The following is a 20000-nucleotide window of genomic DNA, read 5'->3' as shown; positions in this document are numbered from 1 at the left end:
TACAAAATTTTGCCCTTTGGGAAAAATAATGAAATAGTGCTATTATGTGCTTTGTACCCTCTGCAAAGATAGTGGTCACAACAATTGCAAGCTCTGTCTCATTTAAGTGTGAATTATCCGCAGAAGCCTTCTACTCAAAATACAAAACACTGTGCTGTTATTCAGTCTGTCTTACAAGCATATTAGGCAAACATATTTGGCTTTATAAAGAATACAGAAGAGAATAAAGAGAAGAAGAACCACAACCTTTTATTTTGAAAGACGGTGGTCTGCATACATACAATTTGATCTTGCCCAGGTTTTGTACTGAGAAATAACATGCTGATTCTGCTTTTGTATGTTTTCAAACTGTGTTTAATAGCTGGTCAAAATAGACGCTATTATCTACGTGATCTGGGGAGGATGCGGACATTGGAAACATTCAAAAAGGCAAGGTTTCCCATAGCCTATATTTAAAAAAAATAGCATGTACATGCAAAAGAAAAGGAAATTGCATTTCCACAAACCACACTATAAACAGTGCCTTTGATGTTGTTTGTCCCCCAATGTAAGCCACTGCTGTTGCTAAGGAACCTACACAGACATTGCAACCCATGTATTTTCTGATTTGTTCATTTTGGTTTCATTGCACCTCACCAGCATTGAAGGGCTGCCAAGGCAACGGGCTGTGGGCCAGCCACAGAGATAGTTAAAGGCTTGACACCAGAACTCTACCCCAATCAGCTAAGGTCTGTCAGTGTGGTTTACTGTGTTTTGCTAATTGTGTGTGAGTGGGTGCAGGGGCGTAGCAGCAAATGAAATGTAAAATCAGGTCCAATGGACACCCCCCCCCCAGGCATATATTTTCATAAAAAGAGAAAAGGGAATGCTTCACTAGGTTCTGTATCCCGTTAGTAAAAAAGGGTGCTCATCAAAAAGAACTTGGGCGTCCAAACTTCCATGAAAAGATAAAAAACACTATTTGAGGCACTCCTTACTAAAGTTAAGGCTTTTTAACTTTAGTAAGGAGTGCCTCAAATAGTGTTTTTTATCTTTTCATATATCTGCATAAATTGGACTGTGTGTGGGCCCCCTATATTCATGGGCCCCTGGTGATTTAGCCATGCTTTACCCCCCTTAACGACACCCCTGAGTGGGTGTTTTGTGATGTTCTATCTGTTTAGAATTAGAGTTTGGTGTACCGCAATTTAAATTCCTCTATATACTGTATGCCACACTTGTATGGAACAATTTGACAATAAAGTACACTTTACTTGACACGCTGAAAAAATATCCAATTCAGAGCTACCACAGACATGGCTATCCAACACCAGACGAGGAAACATTACTAAAACAACCGTTTCAGATTTGGAAAGCCATGTAGCCCACTTCAGATTAGAGCTTGGATTTATTGCCTGAACCCTGCCAGACCTGCTAAGCCAAGATTTGTAATCTGCTATTTCCTCAGGTCCTGGAAGGCCAAGCGTCATGCCATCTTGCTTATCACACGCACACACACACACACACACACACACACACACACACACACACACACACACACACACACACACACACACACACACACACACACACACAATAAAATGCTTCCAAATCCAAACACACACACACACACACACACACACACACACACACACACACACACACACACACACACACAAATGCTTCTAAATCCAAATACACACACACACACACACACACACACACACACACACACACACACACACACACACACACACACACACACATACACACACACACACACACACACACACACACAATAAAATGCTTCCAAATCCAAACACACACACACACACACACACACACACACACACACACACACACACACACACACACACACACACACACACACACACACACACACACACACACAAACACACACACACACACACACACACACACACACACACACACACACAGAGAAAGGGGATAAGAGTTGCCATAGCCAGTTTCAATCCAGGCCTCCAGGGTAGTAAATGTGTGCTCTGACCACTAGCTTGTTGCTCTCACAGTCAGAGAGTTACCTGCCCCTTTAGGGGTCTTACACACCAGGGCGGTAAAGCATCGCGGAACGGCCGCATTTTTTACCGGCGTCTGTGAAAATACATTGAAACATATCTGTCCTTACACACCAACCGGCGGTAGTCAGGCGTCAGCAGCGCGGGAGCCGGCTCCGCGCCGCGCTGCATTTGGAAAATAGAACTCGAGCGGATTTTTCACGCCGGCGACCGGGGGTGTCTCATTCAAATGAATGGCAAAGTAGCACGCTAGCTTTAGCTGTGGGGTTTTTTTAACAGGACTGGCCACGCACGCCGACGCTGTCAGTGTGAAAGGCAGAGAAAAACACACTGGCCGAACCTAAGCAGAAAGACCGTTCCGTTCCGCCTTGGTATCGCTCTCCTCCTCGGTTATGTTTCACAAACTCAGGGTGTTCCTCACATACTCTAACTCCCAGCAAGGATGCCTCACAGTCTATGCTTCACCAATCACTTGGGTCATTCACACTAGGGTTAAGCCAGGCTCAAACTACCATACACGACTCCCGATTTTGTGTCCGATTTTGATGTCAGGCTGCACCGCACACTAAAAGAGAATCACAACTCTCAATCTTATTCCTCATCGTAACCACCTGAGACAGTGCCCGACGTTCTATTTCCGGTCACAAATATCAAACGGCGTTTGATTTCTACAATTTCCGACCTGCGACTCTAGGAGCTGCCAAAATTCTATCTGAGAATGTCGCACATGACGTTGAAATCTTGACCCACAATCACTTGAGATGGTCCTGGGGGTAACGTTCCACCGATTGGGGGGATTCAGCCGAGAATCGGGCCGATATTCATGTAGTTTGAGCCTCGTTTTAACCAATCCTCTGGGTCCCTTTCCTGGCTCAGACAGTATTTGCAGCTCGGATGGCCCCACAGAAAGCCAACCCTCTTCTAAAGATATTCTTAGGGTTTTATTTGTGAGAGGACAGTGAGAGAGGGACAGTAAACGAGTGGGGAGAGAGAGAGGTGGGGAAGGACTGGCAAATGACCCGGGCCGGAATCGGACCCGTGTTGCCGGCGTAGTAACCCAGTGCCCTACCGTTAGGCCACAGTAGGGCAAAGCCATCCCGTTTCCCGTTTACAAACATTCACACTGTAAAGAGGGGCAAGATGCTAAGCTAACCATGTGAGCACATTTTCTGAGTGACAGCAGTTTCCAACAATCAGAGGTTGAGGAGTGTGCAGCCAGATAATTGCTTTCTAGCGGGACACCCATGTAGTATATACAGAGTCAAACGGCACATTCCACGAATTGGAATTACAGTAAATAAAATAAAAAAACACATCAGGCCAGCAAACAAGTGGCAATGCATTTGCAATCGTGATCTAAAGTGATTGTCGGCTCAGACACAATATCTCATTTCCAGGCTTTCATGTCCCGTCTCATCGTAACATTTCTGCGAAATGAAGTACGAAGTGAAATCACTGAAGACCTTTTTACTCGATGACCAAAATGAAACATCAGAGCCGATTCATTTGTTTGCTTTCGAACGCCACACCACCTTTTAAATCCTGACCTCCCCAGTTCCATGATGAGATTCATGTGGAGAGACCACTCTGCAAGTGAGGCACTCCATCATAATTTGATGTTCTTTCCCTAATGCTGCTGTCCCTCTGACCATCAGGGATTGGATGGCTCACTCACAAGCAGAAGAGGGGGGGGACCGTCCACACACAGAACACACTGGTACACTAAGCACTGACCTCCGCTCATGAACAGCCTAAAAAAGCAGAGAGAGGGAGCGAGAGAGAGAGAGAGAGAGAGAGAGAGAGAGAGAGAGAGAGAGAGAGAGAGAGAGAGAGAGAGAGGGAGACAGAGACAGAGACAGAGACAGAGACAGAGACAGAGACAGAGAGAGAGAGAGAGAGAGAGAGAGAGAGAGAGAGAGAGAGAGAGAGAGAGAGAGAGAGAGACAGAGACAGAGAGAGAGACAGAGACAGAGACAGAGAGAGAGACAGAATCAGAGTGAGCAGGCCTTCAGATTTGTTTTCCCCCTCCTGGAAATCATAACTAATGGCGGCTTGCTTGCTTGGGGACATAAATATGGAATCCAATAAAAACCCAATAACAGGAGACGCGTGCCAGGGCCGTTCAGGGCAGTTCAGCAGGAAGAATAGGACCTGATCATTAAAGAGAAAGCACCCACCCCACCACCACCACCACCACCACCACAGGCCCTGTCCCATCCCACTCTGGTTTCAGGGCTGGACTGGCCATCTGGCATACAGGGCATTTCCCGGTGGGCCCTGCACCCTTGTGGGCCCCTATTTTCATAAATGTACAAAAAAAAGACATTTCTGAAAATAGGGGCCCACGAGTGAGTCAGTTCTGCTCCGTTAATTTTGAGGGGCCCCTTTAAGCCAAAAGTGCCCAGGCCCTATTCCTCCCCCCAGTCCAGCCCTGTCTGGTTTAATCTGCATATGTGGTAGGTTACATAGGGCACCAGTATTACCAGTGGCTTCATTCCACAAGCCTTGTAAGCCTCCTGGATAAATCCCCCGTACAGGCTTTACCTATCCCCTTGCAACCTCCCACTTAATGACAGGAAAACAGCATCGTGAACTGAGAATATTGTATATACAGTACTTGTATCTATTCTACACTTGTCAAAGTAGTTCATTTCTTTTTTTTTTTTTGAGTCAAATATGTATTTACTAGAAGTATCCTGTCTCTCCTTTGTCACTGTATTTATCTATGACACTGACTGTAGACATCTATGAGAATGACAGAAAATAAAGACCCTTTATCGCAGCGGCATTGTTGACCTTTGACCTAGCACCATTAAGAAGCAAGGGATTTATGTTGTTTCCCCAGAGAGGCTTGGATAGAGCCAGAGTTTCACGTATTGTCATCTACTGTTACGCCCCTCTGTTTCACCTACAGGCTGCTTGGGCTCATGATGGTGAGATGAGGTGCAGCTGGCCTGCTCAGTTGAGTGAGGCTGGGTTAATTGGACTAATTGACTGCAGGTATATAAGCATGCCTCCCCTCCTTCATGGTAGCTTTTGCTCCTCTCTCACATTTGACCAGACACCGCTTTTGCACACACCACGCTACACCAACATTTCACACTTACTTACGACCCACACGCATTCACACATACCCCTAGACATTATTTTTGACCCTATTTCTGTTCTTTAAAATAAACATAAAAACGGCAAACTTTTGTGTGCCTCTTTTATGTTGCGCCGGTAACGAGCCAGGCGTTACAGTCATCTACTGTTAGATAGAGCCTCCCATAACTTGAAGACATTCATGCTCAGTATGATTTATTACTTAATCACTTTACTGGTATTGGACCATCACTGTACTTGTCCTGTCTTGCGCTTGATGTCAGCCTGTAAATGTCAATCCTGTGTATGTCTATGTCCTTTCATGGTATAGAGAGAAAACGTAATTTCGATTTCCTTGTATGACTTGTGCATATGAAGAAACTGACAATAAAAGCTGACTTGACTTGACTTGACATTCATACAGCAGATGAGACATGGGCCAGAATAACTGCAAACGTGAGTGTTGACAGATTGGGCGGGAGCCCGCCCAATTGGGCTACTTGAGACGAGCGTCGGCGGGCAAAAACGGGAAAAATTGGCCATTTGGCGTTTTTTTAAGCCGTTTTGGGCCCATAGAAGTCAATGTAATTTGTTGAATTTGGGCGGAATTTAGCGCATTTTGGCGGTTTTTGATAACCTTTTGGGCGGGATTTGGTCAGACACATCTGGCAACACTGGCAGACGTGTGACTACAGGGAGCTAGAGGCGAAGGGACAGAGGATAGGTCTGACTTACTGACCAGCAGGGCTGGAATGGAACCAATGAACTACGGAGGCATTTTTGGCTGAAACTGCACCATCACACATACTATATCCTGCTTGACTGCCCACTGTCTATTTCGAAGCTAGACACAAAAAAAAAACACAGTAGGCAATCGACGCCTGGGTGCTGATGGCTCACCAGGAAAATACCCAGATTACCAGTCCAGCACTGCTGCCCAGGCGGACCCATTCGTTATTATCTATGCCACAGGATACCATCCATCCGCCCATTGCTAACGTTTCCATGTCCGATTAGAGACCAGGCAGCTTTGAAGCATCACGTAGTGACATTTCAGCATATTATCCCCCCATTCTACTACTGTAATGTGCTTCCCTTTCATTGGAGAGTAAAGTAGGAGTTTAAATCCATCATTTATAACGATGCTGCCTCCCTCCTCCACCGCTGCTGCTGTTGCTGCTGCCTCTGCTGCTGTATTTACTTTGAGGGCAAGGCTGAGAGCTCTCGGGCTGACACTACAGCGCTACAGCGCAGACACTCTGAGAACAGCATCAGTGTCAAACAGCGCCGAAGCCTTTTTCGCAAAACACAGCGAAGTCATCACACACAGCGATTAAAGTGAGTGCAATTACGCCGCCGTTAGTGTCTCTGTTCACACACACACTTGAAGTCTACAACACTCGCATCACATTACCAGTGCCGGGTCTTTTGAAATCTACCCGTCCCTAAGTTGTGCGTTCTTCTCACCCAATGCCTTACTCATGTCATATTTTCCACCCTCTCTTCCGTTCTTTTTTTTTTCTTTCTTTTAAAATCCATGCTCTCTTTCTGTCATCCGCTTCCCCTGCTTTTCAGCTCTACCTGTCATGCTAGTGTGCCTGTGATTTCTAGGCCACACTTCATGTGGCTCTCTTCTCTCTCCTCTGCTACAGCAGTCGACCTCCCTGTCCCCAATGACAAGTGCAGATTGAATTAGATACGGGCCTTGGGTTATGCAGAGGTGATGATGAAATTTGCCTGACTTTTCTCAGGTTGGTTTTTTTTTCTTTTTTTTTTGCAAAGCTCCTTTTTTATCTCTTCGTAATTACTTTCAGAGAAATAAAACACATTTTCAGACAATAACAGGTTTTCTACTTCTCGATTATGTGTTGACACAACAAGTCATCAAAAACTATGCTTTGTTTTGGTGTCTTGATCTGCAAACAAAACCTTTTATGCCTCACTGAATGACTACAAATGTGAAATATGTTCTGCAAAGTGCTCTGCAGACCTTGACTCAGCCAAGTTTTAACACTGAAAATCAGAGGCTTCTGTCAATGCACAATGATTCTTCCTGTCCTGTGCCTTCCCACTTCTCTGTGTACAGACAGACAGACAGACAGACAGACAGACAGACAGACAGAGAGAGGGGGGGCATGGAGAGAGAGAGAGAGAGAGAGAGAGAGAGAGAGAGAGAGAGAGAGAGAGAGAGAGAGAGACATATAGACATCTAGAGCAGTGGTTCCCAACCTATGGGTCGGGACCCACCTTATGGGTCGCCAAAGATCCACAGGGGGTCGCGGAGCCCTCTTGATTTTAAGGGGTTTCATTTTAAATATATATAGTGTTGAATGAAAGACAAAGCATTTAACTAATAAATGCATAGAAGCAACAAATTGTAAGTGCTACATTAAACATTTATTCTATATTTGACCAAAGACGAATTGAGGAATAAAATAACTAAAATTAGTTTTCGCAGGAAACAGAGGGCATCTTGTGACTCCTTCTCGTGCGGGCGCTCGTGTGGTTGGGTCACCAAAGCTTACAATAGTAAAAACATGGGTCCCTTAAGAAAAAGGTTGGGAACCACTGATCTAGAGTAGTCAGTAGCTGACAGTAGTCTTATTACATGTACTGTAAGTCCATGCTAAACACTTTCGAGTGTAATGATTGCCAACAACCCTGAGTTGGCATTGAGGTTACGAGTCCAAGCCTCGAGTGGACTGCGCAGGAAGACCTCGGTTGCACTAGTGCTGTGACCTTGATGAGAGTGAGGTTTAGAGGGGTTAGTGTGACGACTGCCAACCAGCAGCGTTTGCCAGTAGTACATTAGTTAATCTCCCTCCCGAAGCCTCATGCCAAGCTAGTCTGCCTTTGTCTGTGTTGGCATTTTGGCAAAAGGCAGCTACTCTGATGGTTGCTTTGCTTTGAACCTGTCGTCAGAGGTGCATCCTGTCACCAGGCTCGAGGTAGCCGCTTAGGGCCCCCAAGCCTAGGCAATTATGGTGAATAACAGCTATGACGATAAATTCTTTGACAGAAATTCTTTAAAAATTCTTTAACATTTTTGCTCCCAACTTGCCCTAGAATCGCCGCTGCCAGTCGTGGTGTTTTTTTGTTTGTTTGTTTAGTTCGAGATGCTGCGTGTATTCTATTTCGGCGCGCGCGCCTGTGTGTGTGTGTGCGCGTGTGTGAGAGAGCGCACGCTGTCCTGCCATGTTTAATGTAATGATTTTTGTGATGGATTTGGGCTGCGCAAATGGTCAAATAAGCAAAATAATTACTGGTGCCCACCCTTGGATTTCATAAGCCCGCCTTAAAGGGACACTGTGCAGGAAATGGTCAAAAAAGGTACTGCAACTATGCTGCTCATTGAAATTGGGCTGCCTATTGCCAAATTTGATCTTTACATGAAAGTTTATTCATTAATAAACAAATATTTTCTAGTATGGTCCAAGTAGAGTCATTTTTGCAGCTAAAAATGGCTATTTTTGGAAATTCAAAATGGAGAAGATCCCCCTTTTCATGTATGAAAAGTGCAATTTTTCCAGTCATAATGAATACTTAGAATGTTATGGTGGTCGTAAGTATTCATGAAAAAGGAAACATTAGTGAATGGACAGCATGAATTCTGGAAATAAACAATTAAAAATCTCACACAGTGTCCCTTTAAGAATCAGTTCTGGCGACAGGTCTGGTCTGAGGCCTGATCACTGCCTTCTGTCAGAGAAATTAGGGCTGAATTCGAAACGGGAGGCAGTGACTCGATGACTCTCCTCCTACATAAACAGGTCACTGATCAGTTAGCTGATGAGGCAGCCGTTACGAACGGCACTAACGAGTGCGCTGCCTTGCGCATTTGATGTTACGGCGATTCTTGCGATTCTATGGCGGGAGTTATGTTCATCACGTTAGCGCTTAGCTTACGCATGCTATTTGAACGGTGAATGATCGTCAGACGGCGGAATCGTAAAATAGGCTATAAATAGATCTAGCGACAGCATATTTAGATACTACAATGTTGATTTATGCATTCGATTTTCAATATCTACATACATAAGTGTCAGAATAAAGAGTATGATAAGGTAGTAGCTTGGGTCGTAGCCATGTTTGTTTTTCAAGTTTCCAGTTGAGAGGGAGGTGGCGCACAGCATGTTGGGTACCAAGGCAGCGAAGTCAGCATCTGATGTATCCTCGAAATATCCTCGTTACGCCCACAAATGCAGTCAACTGCCGAGAGAGGAAATAAAGCAATTTTTCGTTTCGATTCACACTTGATGACTCGATGTCCAGTTAGCTCACTGGAAGGACAGCTGCCTTCCCCGTTTCGAATTGGGCCTAGAACACAGGGAGAAGGCTCAGTCTCATTGGTTCCCATTGTAGCCAGTTAGCTTTGCATGCATACTGCAGTAACGAGCGTAGGCCAGTCCTTCATGTGGGAAAATGTATGGAATGGAAAGGGGAACCCATGCTAAATACATTGCTACTGCCATTTCCAGTCACAAATATTATCAACAAAACATTCCTGGTAAGCACTATGACTGTTGTTTAACAATAGGCTGTATTGACAAATCGTTCAGGTGTGTAGTTTTACAGCAGGTTAGAAGATTTCAACCTGTACTCGCTAGCATCGCGCTAATGTTTATGGGTTTGGCCAGTTGTGGCTAGTAGCTAGTTCCGTGAGTGAACAGCCCCTGCTTCTGTACAGTTTGCTGTGTGGCTGCTAGTTGGAGCAGAGAGAGTAGAGAGAGAGAGGTTCCATTGGCCCATTGAACCTGGTCATGTTAGGTGCCCATAGCAACCTATTACATTAGCATATCTCTATACTTAAAGAATCTCTGGTTGAAGTGCTGAGTGATGGGGTGCACAGGAAGACCTTACAAAGAGGATCCAGAAATTGAGAAAATGCTTGCACTGCCAAGTGCAGGGCTGATAGTATTCAGGCTCCATGCCTGATTTCAGGCTTGACAGAGTTTGCAAAAATAAAAAACATTGATAATAATTAGCCATCAGATTATTGCTATCTCAAAAAGTGTTACAGGTTCAGGGTTTTCTTCTACTATCAGGCTTGAATAATGGTCATACACAGGCTATTAAATGTTTGAATAATGTGTCAAAATAGGCCTACGTTACGTCACTATGCAGTGTCTTGTCGTCGTCGTTAGAGTAGGGGAAAAAGGCTCAGGATTTTTTTTCAGTAATCTGCACTTGATTAAGCTATATTTTATTTGGTACCATAGACTTTCATTGCTACATTAAATATGGCTATACTGTCAAACTCAGCATTGCAAACACATGGAGATAAAAAAAATCCTATGTATTATAATATTTTAACAGGGCTTACCTACACGTAACCAAATTCCTGAAATAATATGGACTGTTCCTTAAAGTTCATTTCATGCCAAGGTGTCGCACGTTACACATTACCCATTAAACAGAACATAGCAAATAATGATGTCTTATGTACAGTAAAACCTATCCACATCTTAAGTCATCACCATTTTAAATTTTGCACCAAAGAGACACGAAAAAGGGTGTTCTATGACACAGAAATGAAAAATTACATTCTGTGATATTCCATGGCGTCCCATGAAGAGACACAGACAGAGCCACCAAAAAGGAAGTTCTTCACAATGGACCGGACAGGACAGAAGCCACAGACCAGACTACTCATGTACTTGTACTGGAGTTCATTCAAGTTACGGAAGGAGGTCATTAGCATTTCTGTTCAAGCTTTTGAACGTTTGTCCGAGAGGCCTTTTCTGGGAAGCTGATTGAAATGTCACTCTGTCTCCCTACACGCACTCAGATACAATACGTCCAGGACAGCGCACCACCAGATCCAGGACTGGGAAATTCTTGGATGTTGTAAGCAGCTTACTGGCTCTTGCTGTCTGTGAGGGGATTGTAAAGTGAATTGAAAATGCAAGGGGTTTGACAGGGCAGAGGTGAGAGCCTTCCAAGGGCACATGGCGTAAGACTATTTTGAAAGACAATAAAAAAGAGCAACCAGCCAGTCGGCCTGGCAGTCAGCCTTTCAGTTTCAGACACAGCGATTCAACACATGGCAATTCAATCTCGATGAGCTCCGTGTGTGATGAGATGGCGATGTAACATGGATATTGAACACGAATCCGCTCAGTCTTTAAATCCAATTGTTTCTGGGAAGAACCTGTGTTTCCTAGCACTGGAAAGTAATAAGGAGAAACTATACTAGTGCCCGTACCATGCATGGCAAATAATCAACAATGTATTTTGAATGGGTGAAGAGGGGAATCATGTCATACAGTGTTGCTTTTTATGCTACTGTAAGTGGGCTACATCACTTGACGCATTCATAACCCCCCCCCCCCCCCCCCAAGCCATACCAAGCCATTATATTACACTTACGTATAGTGCACACTTTTATGCAGCTTACAAAAGAGGTCATTATGAAACTGCTCTCTTCACAACATAAAGAAATTAAAGTGACTTTTAAAGTGAAGTGGAATGAATAATAACGCTTATTACAGCTGGTATCTTGTTCCTCAATTGGGAGACATCAATGGAGGAGCTGAGGTTAAAGTTGCCATGGGTGAGTTGAGGCCGAGGCCAGAGTAGTTTGTATTTAAGGATTGCAGTGCCCTGGAGGGGCCATACAGTAGTCTACATTTAAGGACACAAGTCCACGTGTTAGCCTTGGCACAGAGAGGCAGATGCACTGTTTGAACTACTGTACTCTACTGGACTTACAATGAATTGATCAGCAGCGTTATTCCCCCGAAATCTCAATGCTTCTAAAGAGAAAACTACTAAATCTAAATATTGAAATTAAAATGTGAAATAAAATACTACATTTAAATGAATTCTATTTAAATAATTTAATCCAAAGGTGATTTAAATATTCACACTATTCACACCCCTCTTCACATGCCCATTTCACCTAGGTCTCTTGTCAGTTAAACTGGCGATTAATGTTTTTTTAATCGATTAACGCATTAATCGATTAAAGTCGATTAATCGTTTGCATCCCTACAACTGGACATGTGTGAGCAGATGCACTGTCATGAAGCAACAGTGAGCGTTTGTACTTGGGCATGACCTCAGTAACTGCCCGGCTCAAAGGGATGAAAGTGCAGCTTGTCCCAAGTGCTACATGTAAACGTGTGTCTGTGTGAGTGTGTGTGTGGTTTACTGTACTGAGGTATGGCTTCACTGTGTGGGAAAGGGCGTGGGGGGACATGGCCCAGTTGCAGTAGAGTCAGATTTCACAATACATCCATTTACGACTAAGCTAAACGTGTTTCCCGAGCAGAGTGTGGCTGAGTGTGTATAGCTAAAGTGAACTTCTCTTGTCAAAGACAGAGACACACACTGTGACACTCCACTCGATGGAAGATGGATTGGACCCTCCTCCACTGTTAGACTACCGTACAGTGTTCGCTTCTTGCGCTGCTGACAGAGTCTGCTCTTGACTGTGCCTACTGTAGTCAAACTCCTGCAACGCTCCTCTCAAGTGCTCTACTGTACAACAGCTTCGACAGTCATCCCCACCTGTCTCTCTCTCTCTCCTCCTTCTCCCTATCTCTCTCTCTCTCTCCTCCTTCTCCCTCTCTCTCTCTCCGCTCTTGACTGTGCCTACTGTAGTCAAACTCCAGCAACGCTCCTCTCAAGTACTCTACAACAGCTTCGACAGTCATCCCTCCTTCTCTCTCTCTCTCTCCTGCTCTCCCTCTCTTCTCCCCTGCTCTCTCTCTCTTCTCTTTCTCTCTTCTCTTCTCTTCTCTCTCTCTCTTCTCTTCTCTTCTCTTTCTCTCTCTCTCTCTCTCTCTCCTCTCCCCTCCTCTCCTCTCTCTCTCTCTCTCTCTCTCTGTCTCTCTCTCAAAAGGACTATAATTCTGTCTTTTTTATACTACCTTCCCCAAGCCAGCCCAGCACATGTACTGTACAACATTACAGTGTGTCTGGCAGCAGGGATGAGGATGGATCATCATCACTATGATCTGGGAGTCTTGGAAAGGGCAAAATGGCCAGACTGCTCCCCCTCTCCTGTGCTGTGCTTAAATGCGGGACACTGAGAACTAGGGCTGTAACGATACTCTCAACTCACAATTCGGTTCGTAGCATGATTTTTGACCTACGGTTCGATACGCCCCACGATTTCTGAAATGTATCTCCACTGAAGTTTGGAAACACTATCACATTAAATTATAAGGTTGTTTTCTGGATTAATGGGTAATAAAACTTTGAAAGAGCGTATCACGACACTGCCTCCTTGTATCACAATACAGTATCGTGACTCTGTGTATCACGATTTCTCAGTTCGATACAATATCGTTACAGTCCTACTGAGAACTTAGATACAGTAGATAGATAGAGTAGATACCATAGCTGGATATAATGGAAAATAATTGAGGAAGCAAAGAGCCCTCTTTAAAACATCACTAGTTAAATGTTTTCATGAGACATGCGGTGATCTTTTCTAAGAGTAACAAAGGTGATGAACAGCATGTAGCTATGACAAGCCTCAAACAGGACTTGTTTCTATCACAACACAAACTTGTCAGGCACCCACAGATGGTTTTCATGTGTTCAGATTGGAGAATCAAAGACTGCCAAAAAAAGGGAGATTTTTTAAATATATATATATTTTTAGGGGCTTTTTATGCCTTTATTGATAGGATAGTATGAGATGCTGACAGGAAGTGAGTGGGAGAGTGAGATGGGGGAGGATTGGGAAATGACCCCTTCCGGATTCGAACCGGGGTCCCCATGGGGCGGGCATGAAAGCTCAAATGTGGGGGGCTTAGCGCACTGCGCCACAGCACCCCCCCAAAAAAGGAGATTTTAAAGCTCAACTTTCTGTCCTCCACTTCTATTCCTCTTCTCAGTCCCTGTCTCCTACCTTCATTTCCTCTACTTCCATCTATCTATCTATCTATCTATCTATCTATCTATCTATCTATCTATCTATCTATCTATCTATCTATCTATCTATCTATCTATCTCTGTTTTTTTCCAGTGCATTCAACACCCCACTGAAGAGGGATTAAATCCATATAACTCTCTAAAGCCAAACTTGCCCAGTCTCCTGATATCCTGTTAACGAATTGACCCATAACAATTGAGCCATAACTCATTTTCTCAGCCTTTACGACTGACCTCCCATTGAGTCTCTCTCTCTCTCTCTCTCTCTCTCTCTCTCTCTCTCTCTCTCTCTCTCTCTCTCTCTCTCTCTCTCTCTCTGTTCCGTTTGTGCATGTGTGTGTGTGATAGTTTACGGCATGCACATATGTGTGTGTGTGTGTGTGTGTGTGAGGAGGCTGGCATGTCTACCTGTCTGTGTGTGCATGCCTGCATGCTGTGTGCGTGATGTGTGTGTGTGTGCGCGCCTGCCTGCCTGCCTGCCTGCCTGCCTTCATACGCGCATGTCTTTCTTTGTTTCTTTGTGCTCTCAATTTAATTTAAAAGAAGTCATGAAAAAAAAGTATCATAACAACACAATGGTGGCTGATGAAATATGTGTTCTAATTGCATCTGATTGCGGAGACCTACACCACTTCCATGCTTTACTTTAATTCCTCCACTAATGACTTTAATCTCTAGAAGCCCAGCGGCTGGACAGGCCCCTGAAGTGCACAACTCTCCTTGTGTGGGAGAGAGAGAGAGCGAGAGAGAAAGACTCTCAACTCACTCTGATGCAAACCTGAATGAATTACCACACTGAAGCTGAGCACTAAACACTGTTATAGACAAAGAAAGACAGAGACAAACAAACTGAGAGACTAACAAACAACAGACAAACAAACTTCCCAGGCATTGTAAAAGCCCATTTCAACAAAGGTAATCAAATTCAACACTGGCTTGTGAATTGCAGGGGAAAATATTTCATATTACCATAAGAGGCCACTTAGCATATGAAAGCGAAATATATTTTAATGAGTGAACTCAGTTATTTCATTTAACTAAATGTAGGCCTTTTTAATTTTGGAAAAGGTTGTGTGAATATGTAATTTTTGAGTGCACATCAGTAACCAAATTACCCTGATACGCAGCCAGTTTAAGACATGCCATTACCAACAAAATATCAATTAAATGGCATCTCCAAGCAAATGATCTTCTATTCTATCAAAATGTATGTATTATACATTATTTAGGTGTTGCAAACGAATAAGGAAATATATCTGATATTCTTGATGTGGCGCTTCTAAAAGCTCAACACTCTCCCATTCTCTTTACCTGTGTGTGTGTGTGTGCGTGCGTGCATATGTGTGACCTGACATGGCAATGGTTGTTGTATTTAGGTCCCGCGGTCACTTATTGCACACTGGCTCTGTGATCAGCTCCAAGATCTTAAAGGGACACTGTGCAGGAAATGGTCACAAAAAAGGTACTGGAACTATGCTGCTCATTGAAACTGGGCTGCCTATTGCCAAATTTGATCTTTACATGAAAGTTTACTAAGTAATAAACAAATATTTTCTAGTAAGATCCAAGTACAGTCATTTTTTGCAGCTAAAATGGCTATTTTTGGAAATTCAAAATGGCGGACCATGGAGAAGATCCCCCTCTAAGGATCCCCCCCTAAGGAACTTTTGACCCTTGACCACTGGACATACTTGTTTTTCCTGCTTACCACAAGCAAAGACGGTGATCTGTCGGAGCTGGCCCAGTTACTGGGGAACCTCTGTGTGTGTGTGTGTGTGTGTGTGTGTGTGTGTGTGTGTGTGTGTGTGTGTGTGTGTGTGTGTGTGTGTGTGTGTGTGTGTGTGTGTGTGTGTGTGTGTGTGTGTGTGTGTGTGTGTGTGTGTGTGTGTGCGTGTGTGTGTGTGTGTGTGTGTGTGTGTGCCTAATACACTTACCTGTACTTTACTGTGACATTGTAAGAATTTTTAACCCCTATCATACTCTGTACACTGCCTACTTCTACATACTATACTATATCATAGATGTATCCATCAACACTTGTTGTCTACCTTAACTGACAGAGTATGTTTTTCTGCATTGGTATATCCCAACTCACGGAATGTCTTTTTGCACAATTACCTTTTCTACATTTATTATCTCTATTATTTTATTTTATTTTCCCCACCCTGATGACTATTCCTGTGTTTATTTTTGTCTTGAAATGTCCATGTGGGCTTTTGTGTATTTGTGTATTTATGTAAGCTACTGGATACCTGAATTTCCCCCTGGGGATCAATAAAGTTACTCTACTCTACTCTACTCTACTCTACTCTACTCTACTCTACTCTACTCTACTCTACTCTTCATGTATGAAAAGTGCATGTTTTCCAGTCATAATGAATACTTAGAATTTGATGGTGGTGGTCAGTATTCATGGAAAAGGTGAAGGGGCAGCATGAATTCTGGAAATGAATAACTAAAAATCCCAGCCCACGAGTCCATGAGTCCAGGGCTTGCACCAAGGCAAACAGGCTTTTACTGCCATGCAAAACAAGAACGCAGTAACTCAAAATGGTCGAAAAAATGGGCTTTAAACTACCTCATTTGTCTTGTGTCAAAAAATGGTGGTCCAACACCGTCCTGTTTTGGAGAAAAATCATTTTGAAGGTGCAAAAATGACAGTTTACAACAGGATCAGACAAATGCTCATCAAATGGACAAACCCTGTTTTTCCACAAGAGAGATAAGACCTCAAGGGACAACTCAAAGATTTTCAAACCAAGGGCGACATTCCAACTTGGGGGAAAAAAAATCAAGGTTTTAACTACATTAAATTAACCGCAAACCGCATACATAATTTATCAGTCGCAAACCACAACAACAATGAGACCATTAAAAACTGACAACAATGCCATCAACATTGTCGCACTGTAGTTACGTTTTTTTATGTACACTATTAATAGTTGAAAGCAAGACATTTAGTCACACGAGGTGTCAATTTCCTTTCTAATCTCAAGTTGACAAAATGTGTATTTACTACTCTTTGCCATTGTAGGACAGAGCGGATGCGTGTCTCAATTTTGGTCACTTTATTTTTCTTTGTTTACATATTTGTCCTGCCTCTTTGTGCCTTTGTGTGTTTGTCTGCACTGCAGTGGGTTGCGATGCGCACACACAGATGTAAAGTAAATGTCAGCTGGAGAGTGAAGTGCTGCAGTGTCCTCATTCTCTCAGGGAAATAATACCAAAATAATAAAACACGTCACACCCAAGGTCTAACCGCGCCCAGCGTCGCCGTCTATTTAAAAAGCCCTAACTGCCTGTACTAACATGCTAATGGTCATAGGGCATGCACTGTATATCTCAATGAATTATACATCATTTTTAATCAATCCCCAATCATCGCTCAAACACTAACTCATGAAGCTGTCATCCCGCCCACCCTTCTCCCTCCCTCCCCACCTCCTGTGCCAGAGAGATGAATACATATCCGGCCCACCCGGGCCTTGGATCTGAGTGGGGGGCAGGGCCACCCGGGGGTGAGGTGATTTATCGACCCCGGGGCGATGCCCCTCCCCCCCTGCAGTAGAGGATGATGGGGGCATACAGAGAAGCCGACAGGAGGGGGCAAAGGGGTCAGTTGTCCCAGGGAAAGGGGGGGCCCAGAATTGGGTCCCCGTTACATTGCATGCAGGGCTCTAAATTAACACCTGCCAACAGACCAAATGCTGGTGAAAATTCAGTTTGGCTGGTAGAAAAAGAAAATTGATTACCCCCCTTTGACTGATAGAGAATGTAGCATTACTAGCAATTTAACATCTACTGAATTGGCAAGTGATGGGGGGAAAAAGGTGAATTTATAGTCCTGATTGTATGTGTTGAGTGACGGGGGCCCTTCATATGTGTTGGGCCCCGGGCCTGGCTAATGCTGCCAGCAGCCCTGAGGCCATGCATCCTCTGGCTTCCTTCCCCCCAGGGCACAATTCTCCCTATGTGTCAGGGCACGCAGGGGCTGCAGGAGCTATAGGCGGTTAACACCATGAAGGAATTATGAGAATTGGAAACGATTGAGTGACAAAATCTTGACCCCATTCATTTCAAAGGCACCTGCCTGCCTGCCAGCCGAGGAAAAGTCTTTTTTTTTCATTTGCAAAATGGCCTCACTATGGAAGCTTATTTTTCAGGACCACTTTGACATGACTTTGAATTTGACTTTGATTTTGTTAAGCCTACACTACGGTGATCTTAACAGTTGTAGGTACGGTACTGCAGAGCACATAAACCTGGATTTCACACTTCTAAGCTTGTGTAGGAAGAGAAAAGAAAATATGTCCTAAGAAGGGTGTAGCGAACAGGAGAGGATTGTCCCCAATTGGCTTCGAAACCAGGCCTCAGAGGTAACAAACGTGTGCTCTATGATGTGACAGTCAGAGCACACCCACAACCCTAAAAAGGTCACTCAGAGAATGTCTTTTTGCACAAATACCTTTTTACATTTTTTACCTTTTTTACATATTACTTTTTCACATCTTTATCTTTACTATTTTTTATTTTTTTTTCCCTCCCTGACTATTCCTGTGTTATTTGTGTCTTGAAATGTCCATGTGGGCATTTGTTTATTTGTGGATTTATGTAAGCTACTGGATACCTGAATTTCCCCCTGGGGATTAATAAAGTTACTCTACTCTACTCTACTCTACTCTACTAATGCAGGAAGAACATTCTTGCACTTCCCATACTTCCCTCACATTTCTCCCACCATACTTCTCAAGATCAAGATTCAAGATTCAAGAATTTATTGTCATTGTCAAAAAGGCAACAAAATTGTGTCTGGGGTACAATACTTAGTAGCAGCAGGTTTTCAAGTAAAGTGCAATAAGAGGTAAAAGTGACACCAGTGCTTGACCACCCCAGCCCCCCCATCCCACTTAAAGTGCAGTAGAGATTAAGTGCATAATACTCGACACCCCTCGACACCCCCCTCCCCTCTCTCTCAAACGCACACACACACACACACACACACACACACACACACACACACACACACACACACACACACACACACACACACACACACACACACACACACACACACACACACACACACAGAGAAATGTCCAAAGGATAGATGGATAACATTTCTCCCACCCAGAATGCCACGCAAACTATGCTGCCCTACAAATGCAAAGTGCAGTCACTGTGTAACTTGTCAAAATTGAGTTTCGACTGAAAATGGATATCATTACACCACCTTTATCTTGTGACAAAGCCCGATGATATTGCTATGTCAAATTTGCAGAAGCTATATCCAACCTAATACCGAGTTTTTTAATTGAACCCTTTTCTCTGTGTCAATGTTGACGTATAATTGCACTTTGCCCCATGTAGGGCAGTATGGCTTACCTATCACTGGGGACCGTCATAGGCGATTCTAGAAGGGGGACCAGGGGGGGCCAAGGCCCCTGTAGAATTGCTCCTGGCCCCTGTTGCAGTTCCTGTACTAATCAGTCAATGGTCAAAATTATTTTTTACTATATTAATATACTAACTTAATATCTAAATATAAAATACAATATATAAAACAGAATATTGTACCTGTTTTATTATCATCATCATTATTATTATTATTATTCTTTAATGAAGGGGAGGAGAGTTCCCCTGCCTCTGAGGCCTCTGAGGGACCACATGTGAAAGCCCATTGGGAAACTCCAACTCCCATTGTCATTGTGACACAGCATTCCACAGCACACAAATGAACACTGCATACTGCACACAACAAAATTTAATGTATGCCTCACCCGTGCAAGGGGGCAGCCCTCAATGGTGCCAATATCAATGCTTTCTAAACATATTCAACACAACTGTTGAAGAAAAATACCGTGATAATACAGAAAACGGTGAAAATGTTGGTCACGATAAACATGAGATTAAATTTTCATACCGTGACAGCCCTAGTCGTGACAGACAGAGCATTCCCAAAACCATAGTCATGCTCTCTCCCCATTGCTCATGGTC

At 43.7% G+C, this 20000-nt stretch overlaps 1 protein-coding gene across 1 annotated transcript in view; it reads right to left on the bottom strand.

Annotated features, from left to right (window-relative positions):
* The window catches only part of LOC134446544 (transmembrane protein 132D), a 156539-nt gene that overhangs the window by 103626 nt on the left and 32913 nt on the right, over window positions 1-20000 (bottom strand). The window lies entirely within an intron of this gene.

This window comes from Engraulis encrasicolus, chromosome 3, assembly GCF_034702125.1.
Source record: "Engraulis encrasicolus isolate BLACKSEA-1 chromosome 3, IST_EnEncr_1.0, whole genome shotgun sequence".
Classification (NCBI taxonomy): domain Eukaryota; kingdom Metazoa; phylum Chordata; class Actinopteri; order Clupeiformes; family Engraulidae; genus Engraulis; species Engraulis encrasicolus.
The sequence above is the reverse complement of the archived record's forward strand: the minus strand, read 5'-3'. Positions and strand labels throughout refer to the sequence as shown.